The sequence below is a fragment of the Anarhichas minor genome, unplaced genomic scaffold (genome assembly GCF_050575085.1).
Source record: "Anarhichas minor isolate MPS153535 unplaced genomic scaffold, ASM5057508v1 ptg000046l, whole genome shotgun sequence".
NCBI lineage: Eukaryota > Metazoa > Chordata > Actinopteri > Perciformes > Anarhichadidae > Anarhichas > Anarhichas minor.
In genome coordinates this window covers 45,339-59,120 of record NW_027466492.1, presented here as the reverse complement: position 1 = coordinate 59,120, position 13,782 = coordinate 45,339, and positions in this window count along the sequence as shown.

The following is a 13,782-nucleotide window of genomic DNA, read 5'->3' as shown; positions in this document are numbered from 1 at the left end:
GATGCAAGAACATGTAATAGAATTAACATGTCATTGACATTTAACTGACTAACAATGCGTATTGTGGGGGTAAACAGGCAGTCAGCACACAAATCGTAAAACAATGAGTTAAACAATCATGTATACTGAAGACAGTAGGCTTTGTGGAAAATGAAGGTCCTAGACATGCGGTGCCAGGACTGCAGTCTAGAAACTGCAGCTTCCTTTAGAACATGCCACTCAGCCAACTAGCCAGTCGTCCGTCTTCCCTGAGCTGCGTCCACTCGTGCTTTACGGCCCCACTTGACGTGTGTTGTCACCATAACAACTAACAACAATTGCCTTTTTCTTTTGTACTAGTCAAATGACTAAACAGTTTGAACTCCATTTTACTCCCATTCTATAGGTCCTCCAGTGGCAGATGGACAAACAAAGGATCACACACACACAAAACTAAAAGTAACTGTGAGAGGCAGAATTGACGTGTGTGTGTGTGTGTGTGTGTGTGTGTGTGTGTGTGTGTGTGTGTGTGTGTTTTGCTGCTCCTCTGTGACTGTGATGTACAGCAGCCCAAGGCCGATCAGGACGATCTGCTGTGTTCTCTCTGTTCTCTGGCTGACTTGCATACATCACAGAAAGTCTAATGTCTCCCGACAGGGTTGGCGTGATGTTTTGGGGGTCTCAGAGACAGGTGGATAGTCCGCCCCGCTGGGCAGAGCCCAACATGTGGGGAGACTGCTACACTGTGATTAAAAATGACTCCGTAATACCTGCAAAGGCAGAGGAAGCCTTTGGTCATGAAAATATCCCAAGTAGGGAAATAAATTCCTTAGTCCCTATCAGGGGAATGAGGCTTAGTGGTTAGGGTTGGTGTTGTATTTCAAATTCTCAATAACTGGGCTTTAATACACATCCATGCAACATATCCTCAAATGTACTCCAAATGTAGTCTTTACTTAAACATGGTTGAACTGGGTAACTCGGCGAGCCCAGCATCGCTGCATAATATGAATTACTTTGTATAAGATTTTTATGTGGTAACACCTTTCAAATTATTGTCATTACTACATTGAGACAATCCCGGTGTAAATCTCGTCCCATCTCTTTTTTTGGTACCACCACCAAAGTTGGGCATGTTCGAATATTACACATTTAATTTAAAGCTACTACAAGGAACCTTCATTTTGTGTTGATTTCGGCGATCCCTGTGGACAAAGCTGGTAGTGTTTCCGAGCACCAGAATCCCTTTACTTTCGTAAACTGTCCCTCACAGTAACTTTAATTATCACATGCAGCAAAAATACAAATGGTGAAATGTATCGTTCAGTTTAGTAATTTCTAAGAAAATAACAAACAATTTTAATAAATGTTAAAAAATGTATGAATCTGCAACAAAAGGTAATCACTTGTAACCTCTCAGCTGTGGCCACATTTCTAACCCAAAATAATTTCTACCTGTCATGTTTTTAATCTTTCATCTAACTAACAAACAAGCAACTAAACTGGATGGAAAAGATAACCTGGTGAATATAATCTTCTCTCCAACATTTTGTTGCATGCCGTTCTGCTGTGGCAGTTGAGAGCAATTGGATCACCATAGTACACTAAACAATTTATGGTTTTTGAAAAATGTGTAACACCCAAAGCACCATTTTGGACCTCTGAAGAACGTGTTGTTTTCAGAGTGCAGTGAGTGAGTGAGGGCCGCCGGTTCCTCATAAACTGTGGAAAGGCTAGTGTGTCCCGTTGGGTTTGTGTGATCTGCAGGGCCAGGAGGGAAAGCAAGGTTGTTATTGTAAAAATAGAACCAACTACAATCATAAACGGTGTTTCTCTACGAGCTAAGACTGCGCTTCATGTCAGATACAGGATATGAAGTAAAGTATGGGCTTTATTAAGGAGCTCAGCTGTATGTAGCAGAACACATCAATCTATAAAGCAGTCTGGAAGAGAGAACAGCACGATCTTGACCGCTCCACTTTTTTAAATGTGTTTATACAATCATGCATCTCAGCTGTTGTACATTTACAAAAAGTAGTTGGCTATGGCAAATGTAGGAGTATGTTCAACTTGCTTCTTCTTGGTTTATTTCCATTCTTCCCGATGTATTGAAGAATTGTAAATACTGTATATGCACTTTAACTATAGGTGCAAGGCTGATGTCAGTGAAAGAAATGACACCTGCCTGCACACTGAAGTCACAAAATGTATTCAAATATGTAAAGTTTTGATCCAACAATGAACAACTTTTGACCGTGCTTTGGATGTAACCAGATGACAGACATACTGTACACCCTATACTTTTGAATGTGTTTAATGCAATGAGCCACGCTGGTAACAACGGCTACCATGAACACACACAGTGTAGTTCATTTTGACTCAATCCCACATAAATAGCCTACTCACTACATTACTCATTGATCCACGGCTGAAAGTCGTCCCAGACAAATCCACTATTTACTGTTGTTTACCTCCTAGGAAAATAGTAAAGATGGGACATTCAACAGTGTGGATTATGTAGATTTTGTAAGGAGGAAGAGGAGTCAGATTTAAATTAATTTTGGTATTGTAAGGAAGTCAAATTATTCCTGGATTATCATTGAAAAGTGGATCTGTTAATAACATTTTTTCTTTATTTTTAAAATAAATGCATAAATGGTTTTAACCATAATGTGAATGATTAGAGAACGGGCCTTGACATCATTTTGGAAGCCCATAGGGGACTTTATTAAAATAATAATGTAAACTTGAAAATTAAGATTAAATTCCAAAATAGCATTAGCATAGCAAATTCATTTTCACATACTAAAGCATTCTATGACTATATCAAAATTAAAATGGAAAAGAGGTTTGCAAATTTAATTTTTAAAGTCCTACCCCGCTAGTGGAAAGTATTTGAATGTTCATTTAAATTTGAAGATTAATATGCCATATAAACAATGTTACTGGATAGCAAAATTAAACTTGAATTGAAGATGCATTTTTCTTGCAATTTAAAACTAAAAATGAAAAAATGCAATGGACATTTCATTTGAGACTTCACCTGTTGTTCAATGCTTTTTTACATTTGATTTAATATTTGAATGTTGTTCATTGTACAGTGGGGTAATTTAGACAATCAAATGTACGTACGTAAACGTATGTGAACATGAAAATGCAAATTGGAGTATTGTGTTTTCATATTTTCTCAAAAAACACATCCATCCATTACCTGAACAGTTTATCCCTTTTAGGGTCGCGGCCAGCTGACATTGGGCAAAGGCAGGGTTCACCCTGGACACGTCGCCAGACTATCCAGACTATATAAGGGCTGACACATAGAGACAGACAACCATTCACGCTCACATTCACACCTACGGGATATTTACAGTCAACCTAAGGTGCATGTCTTTGGGCTGTGGGAAGAAGCCAGAGAATCTGGAGAGAACCCACGCTGCGACATGCAAACTCCACACACACTGGCTGCCAGATCGGGACCCTGGGTTCAAACCTGGGTCCCTCTTGCTGTGAGGGAACAGTGCTAACTACTACACCACTGTGCAGCCCAAAAGTAATATGTATATGTGTTACATACAATATCATTTTAATACAATCTCCCATGGGCTTCCATCTAGCATCAATATGATGGGGAAAGCATACATATTTAAAGATGTTTGTATATGTATATAGTGGACTAGACTCATAGCATTCAAGCTAATAGAACATGCCATTGATTGCTGTATAAACTGGAAACCACATTAATCGATGAATGAGCTTGAGGAGGAGTTTATTTCTCCAATAAACACATAATCTAAAATTACCTGCATGGTGTTGATGTTAGAGCTTCAGAATAAAGTTACTGGAACTCTGCAGCTGCACTCAGGTTGGATGGTAAAAAAGAAAAATGTGTCACGTTTACTGTTAACACAGAAGGACTACAATTATTGTGATTAAAAAATATTGACTAGTCTTTGTGAATAAGCATACAAATTTAAGATACATTACTAATTTGTCTTTAACATCTTCCTCGCCCACTCTCATTCACACACAGCCTCATACACTGCTCACAGTTCATATTTGTATGTTGACGAGAGCATCTACAGAAGCTGCCTATATATACTTATTATGCTAATCTATCCTCGTCAGCCCACACAGCAGCTCTGGATGCTGCTCTCAGGCACAACAAGAAATCTTATTCTTATTTAAATCAGAGTTCATCCTGTTAAAGTCAGTTAAACAAAAAGCTGCATGTTTGAACGGGGCGGTTTTAGAAACATCATCTGAGCCGGAGAAGTAGTATTTGTCGTCCCTGTCTTTATTCATTGAAAAGTATATGATCCGATATGGTACTGATTCTAGAGCTGGGATGTGGGAGGATCCACATAGTCAATTTAACGATGCTACATATTTATGTAATTGTGATGGAGTCTAATTATTCCAACTTTATTTCTGATGTTTTCTTTATTTTTACTTTCAGGTTGGCATAGTGCAAATTTAAGTTAACTTCTCTCTTTAAACCTGTATTAATTTGATTCTTTTTTTGGCCTCTAGGGGGCAGCATGTAAACATACAATTAACATATTATTGACTTATGGTGAATGGAGCAGCATTAGCTTGTGTTTGTGTCCACCTCATGAATGCAAGTCCCATATTCACTCTTATTTGCTCTGTTTCGGTCTCCACCAACTCCTGAGAAAAATATCTGTCTCTTTAACAGCTAGATGCTTCACTTTCTGCACCAGCTTGATGCTAATTGTGTTTGTTTTCTGCTATAGGAAGGTAGTGTTCAGTGGGTTTTTGGAGCTTTTTCTTTTACTACTGTACGTAAAGCAAAACGGTAAAGGTACAGACTGTAAATCCAAAACTATACGAGCTAAAAGATGCTGAAATGCTGTGCAGAGCTGGGGGACATTATTGGTGGTAGTCTCTTTTTATATTTCATTCGGTCATCTAATCCATTTAAAATGTTGATTAGAGCAGCTTTAAGCGTTCATCCCGATGTGTCTTACCTTCAGTGCAACAAGCTCCATTTTCTTTCCTGAAAACATCACAAGACACAAGGTAGAAATCTGAGAGTACAAATAGAAATAGAGCAGAAAGAGCTTTATAATCTGAAATAAGGGACAGTTAGAATAAGTACAAAGTATTTTTATATTCTTTTTGAATAAAAACAAAGACACCAGAAGAAGGGAGCAGAACTTGTTTGCGTTCTGGTTTTGCCGCCTCCCACAGCAACACCAGTTAGACAAATCAAGCACTGCGTAGGCTTCCCTTTGTACCGTAGAAAAATGTATTTATTAAAGCATATAGGCTCCAGAACAAAAAACAGCAGCTGCAAGATTGCAGAACATATTATGTACCATAAAATTGATAAAGAAATCACTGTACACGCTACAGTGCTTTTTAAAATCACAGCCTTTGCAATGCAGTTAATAGAACGCACGGTCTATGTATTATTGTTTTTTTTGTTTTTTTTACAGACAATAAACATTCAATAACTCTCAAATATGTCTTCTTTTGGGAACATCTAGATTAATTTCAAATATCTGTATATACTGTATATAAGTTTGAGTTAGAAATGTTATCACAGCGGAACAGGCAGCATAGAAAAAGTACAATCATTGTTCGTTATTTAGCTCAGCTGACTGGCGTTCTGTAAATCAGAGAAGAGTTATGGATGACAGACGAGGATGACTAGAGATCTGTGATGGCACTAATGTGATACAGTTGCTCTAATGGTACCAGTGCAACCAGTTATTTCTCCAGTGTATCAACAAGGTGTCACTTTGGAGGACAATATATTTGGAGGTTTCATTGCTGGAACATGTGTCACTGTTGGGAGACTGAAACCGCTGTAACACACAATTTGGATTAAAGACAGGAGGGATTTTGAATCTAACAAACCATTTTAAGATCACTTTTGGCTCAATAACACATTTTTATTCTTTGTTAAAATGTGCAGATTGTATCGACACACAATACAACCCCCCCCCCCTTTTTTTTTTGAGAAACACTTCTTTTGAAATTCACGCTCTTTTGTTCAAAATTATTTTTTGTTGCCAAAAAATATTCATTTTAATTTGAATTATCATACAAATGATATACATTTTTCAAAGCCAATATCTTATCAAACTTTGAGGGAATCGTTAGAATTTTGTATAAAATATATTACATTACAAAAACTGCTTTCTTTCGAGCGAGTTTGGCATTCAGCTGCTCTGCGTTTCTAGAAGATCAAACATCTTTATAGAACTTGAAGCACTTTTATTATTGCAACTGAAAAGTGTCATCCGTTAATCTTTGCTGGTACTAAATATCAAAAACAATGTGTTCTCATGACTAAGTTAAAATAAAGCTCTACTGAGGACAGACACTTCTTAAAACAAACAAACAAACATTTAGTGTGTCTGCTGAGAAGAGGTGTTTTTGAGAGCACCCGAGAAATTATGAATGATTATTCTCGTATTTCTCTCTGCAGGGCATTAGGACAATATTATAGCGGAGCAGATATAGTCTTGAGCATTTTCTACTCACCGAGGTTACACGTTTCAGATTTAGGCGTTTAAATCCTTCTGAAAAGAACCGCTTCAAGCGAAACCTCCCTTCCTACTGTGGATTCAATTAGACGCCTTTGCTCAGCATGCAAATTGTGGAGAATTAAGTGATTGTGTATCTTTTTGGATTCAAAACATCTGCTGTTTGTGCTGGCACGAGCTCCACCACTCTCACACCGGGATGCAAGGCCGGCTGTCGGAGACGAGGAGGGAGGATATATACAGACAGAGATGCAGAGAGAGTGGTGAGTGGTCGCCATTATTTGGCCGATTGCTGTCGACATTGATGATGGAGATTCGTCTTGGTGAGGTGGTTTATATTTTGAGATGTGCGTTTCCTTTAAGGTGACACACTACAGGCAAAAAACATTGTTTTTCATGCACTGGTCAATTTTGAGATTTTGAACTATTTCGCTTCCATAACATAACATGTCTTCTTTCAAACATCCAAATTTGGGAGCTTTAGGTGTTTATTTTAATACTTTATCTCATGGCATCTGTAGATTTCTCCCAAACTAACCAAAGGTTATCATTAGATAATGCCTCATTTGCATATTTAAACATGACAAGAAAACTAATGTAACTAATTGATTAGGGAAGTTTCACGGTGATATATTTCACTACATTTGTTTACCCTATTCACCTGTAGTGTCTTTAAAATGTATGTCATTTTACAATACATATCTTTAAAGGCTGTTTTCTCTATCGGTCACAAATGACATGCACCAAAGTTTATGCTTTCATTATCTATATTCTGAATACAATGAATTATGGAGTTATAAAAGAGATATCCAAAACGACTTTCATAAAAACCTTTGACTCTAATGTGTCAAAGAAATTGTTTTATCCAATGTTTCGATTTCTGTTCTAGAAATGTATGCAAATTAGCACATATTTAATAAAATAACGCTCATTTGCATATTCAAACAAAACTTCTCAGAATAAATACTTTCTTAATGTAAGTAATCAACTGCAGAAGTTTTATGGTGATATCTATTCGTTACATTTGTTACGCTATTCACCTGTAGTGTCTCCCCTTAATCACACTTCACAGAAAAATCCAAATGTAAGGAAAAAATTCTCGCAACAATTCATGTCAATGACAGTGCTGCTATAGGACGGAGAAAGAGAGGCAAGTGATATGGATTTCATCCCAAAATGAGATAAATCACACATCAGCTGTTTGAAAATGCGATACAGATTTGTTATAGGGACAAAATGGACTTGCAAAATGAAAAATAATTACACTTGTGAGCATTCTAGATACATAATTTAGCAAACCAGCATCACTTCTCCCTAATATAGAGCACACTGGAGCTTTACTTGTGTCACTGTGACGCGACGTATGTCATTGACTACCCCATAATGAATTAGCTTTACAATATCTTAATGTTGCTGCTGGTGACATCGACCCTTCCAGTGCAGTTTATTCTATTGATTGCTTATCGCATGGCCTCAGCTCATTTGTTGCAGTGCTGCAGTGGTGGGAAGAGTCCTCCCCTCGTGATAAAACCACACTCATCCAACCAGCAAGAACTCGATTTTGAAAGACTAACTGAAGAAGTGGTTGCACTAGAAGATTGGTATCCCTCCCTACAGTGTTAATTAAGGAAGTATACATCATGACCCGTCTTTACCCTCAACTATGCTATTAAAAAAACAAATGTTGCGTCCTCACTCTTCCAACGGGAACCATGAATACTCAGAGGGATTGATTACATTACTAATTTATGACGATTACTAATAAACATTAACGGTTTAGAGGGGATGGTGACATTTCACTTGTTAATGTCGTAGAGCCCTCTGAAACCGTGCATGGCGGTTGTAAGCCGGGTCTCCTCCAGGGACGGTTAGGCAGCAGGGCAGAGAGACATCCAGTATTCATGGTCCCACAACATAAATAATTCGCTCTAATGCTCTCTAGGTTCAGCATGCATACCCCCCTTCGTGCCTCCTGGATTCACGATGCATCGGTGTGTCTTTAATGCTGTGTTAATACTGCATTTTGTAGTACCTGCGCTGTTAGTTAAAGTAGGTTGGTCTTGTTCAGATACCCTCTGAGGGCCTCATCAGACAGAGCTAAACGCGGAATTGTGTTGCCTCGATCAGAGTATTTTTCGCAGTTTGCTGCGTCCTTTTCATAGCTATGCAACCACTGGATGCTAACGAGAGCTAGCGTTAATGCCAAGTTCAAGCTACACGACTTTCAAAGATCGCCGCACTGTTCCCAATGCACAACTTGCTTACTGGGAGACTTGAAGTGATTGTGGTTTACAGTCACACTACAAGATCTTTCATACGGAATCCCAAATAAGGTCAACAAACTAAGTTTTGTCACAAAAATCACAGGCGAGTAGTGACACGGTAGTAGCGTAGTCATGCTTGTTGATCTTCGTCACTGGCTTTTGTGTTCACATAATGGCCACCAACAACTTGTCTGTGTCAAATGCAAGAGACTGATAGACTGTACATAAGCAGTGGACGTAGTCACCCATTGGTTTGTGAACTGTTTTGAAGCTACGAGTTCGGCGATTTCGACATCTTGGATTATGGCTCTCGCCATGTTGGTTTTTTTCGCAACCAATGAACAGAAGTTACCATATTTGGAATGTGAAGAAGTGACGTAGTGACGACGTGTACGGCTCTGGTAGCGGCAGCGGCGTGTCAATCACAGTAAGCTGGCCTTAAAACAGTAGTGTGAACTAGGCAGAACACAAACCAGGAATTCTATGCTTTTAATAGTACAATTTTAACTAATAAAAACAACTCACACGAAATCTCAAGTATCACACTAATTTGCCACTAATTTGCTCTGAGTTGAATTCTTTTCATGTCAAGGTGTTCAGGGCGCGAGGCACATAGAGCTGAAAAAAACGAGGCCCATTAGCAACGAGAAAGTACGCCTCGCTCTCATTGAAAGCGGTTATAAAAAGCCGGCCCGGTCCGCTAAAACGTGCTCCGTCCGATCAGGGCCTGAAGCTGCAGGTGGACCACTCAAACATTTGGTACTGGCCTACTTACAAAAAAAGGCTCCACCATGAATGTTCACATTAATCCTCAGAAACAAGGCCACAGCTTTGTATTCTTATGGGAAAACTAGGAACTACAGCACAACGCCCATAAAGGCCCGAGACGGTTACAGATATATAGGCTGTGCGTGTGCGTGGGAAGCTCTGTTTCTCTGCAAGAAGCAAGCCATGCCAATTTATCTTCATTCCTACTTCCGCCATGACTTCATAGGAGCAACCTGGGAATTCTTGTGAATGTCTCCTTTGGGGTTTACTGAGATCTATTCTTAGAGTTCACATGAACGAGGGAGCATGTGAAAAAAAGTGAGCAGAACCGATGGGGGGGGGGGGGATCAATATGCAACCTCTAAGAGGATAAGTGCTGCGCTAACACTTGCCAAGACGGATAGCACCAGCTAGCATGAGTTAAAGGATGACTTTGAAGTAGAAACATTTCCTGGGCAAAATGTTTGATTTCTCATTACTAATTGAATCACTTTGACTGCCTGTGGTGGCAGAAAAGCTCAAGGTTTTGTGTTCCCGGAACATTTTAATAATTGCAGCAGCTGAGCGATGACAGTCGCAGCTTGAGCGACAGCGGAGCGCCCTAGATTTCGAGTTTGTGATCTGTATGTTGGGTGCAAGGCCTACAGGAGCACAGCCAGTTTATCATGGTAGCTGTCACAGAGGCTCCTCTGTGACTCACACAGATGCTGAATCTGTACAGGCTTTAAGTAGGTCAACAGTGACTGAAATACACTGAAACACCTTAAAAACTGATTTATAGATACCTCCAATTACGCTGTGGATAATGTTGAAACATGTCTATTTTACAAGATGGATGATGTGGCCTGTGGTTAAATGCTATTCAAATTACTGAATGAATGTGATAAACATGTTCTAATTTGTGTTAATCTGCTGAAAACGTGTTTCTCATGTAGCTTGTGTATTCAGCACTGAACTGTAGCCCATATTTTAAAGCAGGAACATTATTGAATACATAAAAACAGTATGTTTTCCTAATGGTCAATGTTGAGGGTCTTTCTTGCTTTCCTTGACTTTATTCTGCTACAGCGTTTTTTAGTTTGGATTATCTGAGTTTTACTGTCCTTGTGGAGGCACAGCTTTAGCTATAATCTCTCCCTGCATAACACCCGGGACAGCGGTTTCTAGCTGTACATGGATCCAGGTCTTGCAGTCATGTTCCGACAGAAAAAGAAATACCATTTCACCTCTGTCACTGTAGGTTCTGAAACCACTCCGAGCAACTTACCTCCTGTATCCTCAGAGGCCTTAGTGGTTCTGACCCAAACCCACGGCACCTTTGAGAGCTGATCTAAGGCACGTTAACATTCATCACAACACTGGGGTGCATCTCTCTGGACAAAAGTGTTTTTTTTCCTCCAAGATGTTGACAGATCTATGTTTCTTGGAGGCAGACAAGAAAATGTAAAAATGTAATTTTATTATGTTTAAGCTACTTTTAGCTGCCTGGAGGACCCGTGTGTTTGCTTGTTAGCAGTGACCGAACTTATCAGGAGTGTGTATCATTGTGCACTTTATCGTACACCCTAGAAAAACACCACAGAACGCCGTGACCTTCTTGCTGGAAGCCGGAGGAACTTCTTTAGTGGCATATGGAGAGGTGTGGGAGGAGTGACAAGAGAGTTGGTCGGACCATGCTGTGAATTGTGACTCCGTTTCCCAGGGGGCTTTGCAACAACAGCTTCAAAAAAGCCACTAGCCGCTTAGCCGATGGCATGGAGAGGGCTGAGACGATTTGGCCTGAAGTCACAGGAGCTGGTTTGTGGAATCATGGTGGATGCGGGGGTGCAGGTGTTGGTTGATCGGATGACTCTGGTGCACAGGAGGATTGTGGGTAGATGGATATGTCAGAGAGTGGAACCCCACCCCTTCTTAAATTGAGATGCTGCTGTCGCAGGGAGGACGGCGATGTTTGAAAGCGGATCAAACCCTGATTGTCTTTCATTCTTGACCTTCCCTAACACGTTGACCCGACTACGTCAAGCCCTAGAAAAGCTCAGAATATCTGAATGGAAGCACATTACCAGGTGCCATGTTGGATCAACTTTTACTGCGGAAACTTACCTCATAACAGTGTATCTACTGCATTATCCAAAGAACCGTTCTGGGTACTGACTTTACAAACAAATGCGTGAGGGCTTACTCCTTAAGACTAAAGATGTTAATTTGCTTCAATGGTTTATTTTACCCATAACCATGTACAAATAAACAAAACCTTTACAGCTTTGTATGGTCACACATTTAGCATTCATTGGTCCATGAGCACTCCTCACGGCGAACATGAAAACACCGTTGTGAGACACCGACATTGATTCCGACATTGATCGGCGTCTCAGCGTTGCACTGACGTCACAAATGTACCATTCATTCTAACAGTTTCATTGCAAGTCAAAATAGTCACATGCAATGATTGAAAAAAATTACATTACCTCATGTCACATAGAAAGTAAGCTAAAAGTTCCATCATTTAGAAATAAGTACTCTTCAGAGATTTGTCTCCATTTTTTTTTTTTTTTAAAGTCTAGACATTCTTTCAACAGCGTTGTTGGTCTCATTTGGGTTGTAAACATTAGTTACACTGCCTAGTTCATTCACCTGGCTGGCTATGTCTCTCAAGAGAATTGGTCAATCAATACTATCAATCAACTGATCGAGAGGAATTGGTCAGTAGTCAATCAGTTGTACAAGGGATTTATCATGGAAGGACATGATCGTCTTTGGGCTCAGTTAGGGGCAACAGGACACCAGTGAGAGACTGCAGAACAGACTGAACAGTAGATCAACATAAGACACCCTGAGAATCACAACTACGTCTCTTTCATCCGTCATCCCTGCTTCCTATCCTCTCTCTCTCACTATTTCTTCTTCTACGGAACGATCACAGCCAGGTGGGCGTGGCCTCGGTGGTTGAGGAACATGGTTGGTTGGTAGGTTGGTTTGTTGTGGCGGGAGCCGGTTGCCTTGCAACTGGCCCCTCGGTGGTTGGCATGGAGACAGGTTAGGGTGGATTCTGACCTGGTAAGGTAGTATGCGGCACATACAGTAGTATGAACAGTAGGATGTAATACGCAGCTCTGGAGAAAAATACGTGTATTTAAAATGGTTTCAAACAAAGAGCATAAACAGAACAAGGGCACCAAGGGGAAGTTCATTCAAATTTAAAAAAATACTCGACTTTAGTGGTATTTAATTCTGCAGATAGTATTTGTTTTGATGTATCTGTCTCTGACATTTCTCTCACCATCCACAAAAAAATTGCATTTAGTTTTTGGTGCAGTATTAAAAAGTTTTAATTAGAACTACTTTCTACAGAGAAAATAGTCCCAATAAAAACTGTGCTCAGTGAGGTCTGTGGTATATCCAGAGCAAGAGGGACACAAGGTTGCTGTAGATTCGTTACATTTTAAAGGCTGGAGCACCTCAAACTAAATTCCATTCACCTGCATTGTTTTGGAGTGGAGGCCGAAATGTTGGACACAGATACCTCAAAAACTTGACAAAACGTTGCATTTATTTTTGAGGGTGAAATAGCCCTTTATAAATCAAACGACTTGAGTTGTACATGTTTTTTTTAATTTACTTTTTTTGAGCAACTCAAGGACCGCTTCGTTTCATTTGCAAGCACCGAATAATCTCGGCGGTGAAAAAAACGCAAATTAGTGAAACAAATCCAAGCACGCCTCAAATTGAGAGCACTTGAACGTCCAGTCTAGACGAGTATTTATCCCCAGAGCTGTCGGCATGTAACAGTAGATTGTGACAGTAGAGTAGTATGTTATCGATGGAGAACATCACATGGGGCTGACGTGGTGTGCAGCAAAAAGGATGGCGCAGGGGGAAGGCGGTAGTGGTGGACAGTGATTGGTTGATTTGGTTTGGTCAGGTGACTGAAGGGGGGTTATGAACAGTCGAGTTGAGTCAGATCACATGATGAGGGTTTGCAGCTATAACGTCAGGAGGTTCCATCAGGAGGTATGGAAGCCTGACCGGTTTTAGCTTTTGTTGGTGGACACTGGACAGAACACCCACCCTGAACCCCGCTCGCACATATCCAGCACACACACACACACACCTACACGCACACAAACAGACATGCAGTCAAACCTAAGTAAGTGGACAGAAACAGAGACACACGCACACACGCACACCTACACACACACACACACAGTCACACACAGTCACACATTTACCAGTTTGCAGAGACACACATAAATAAA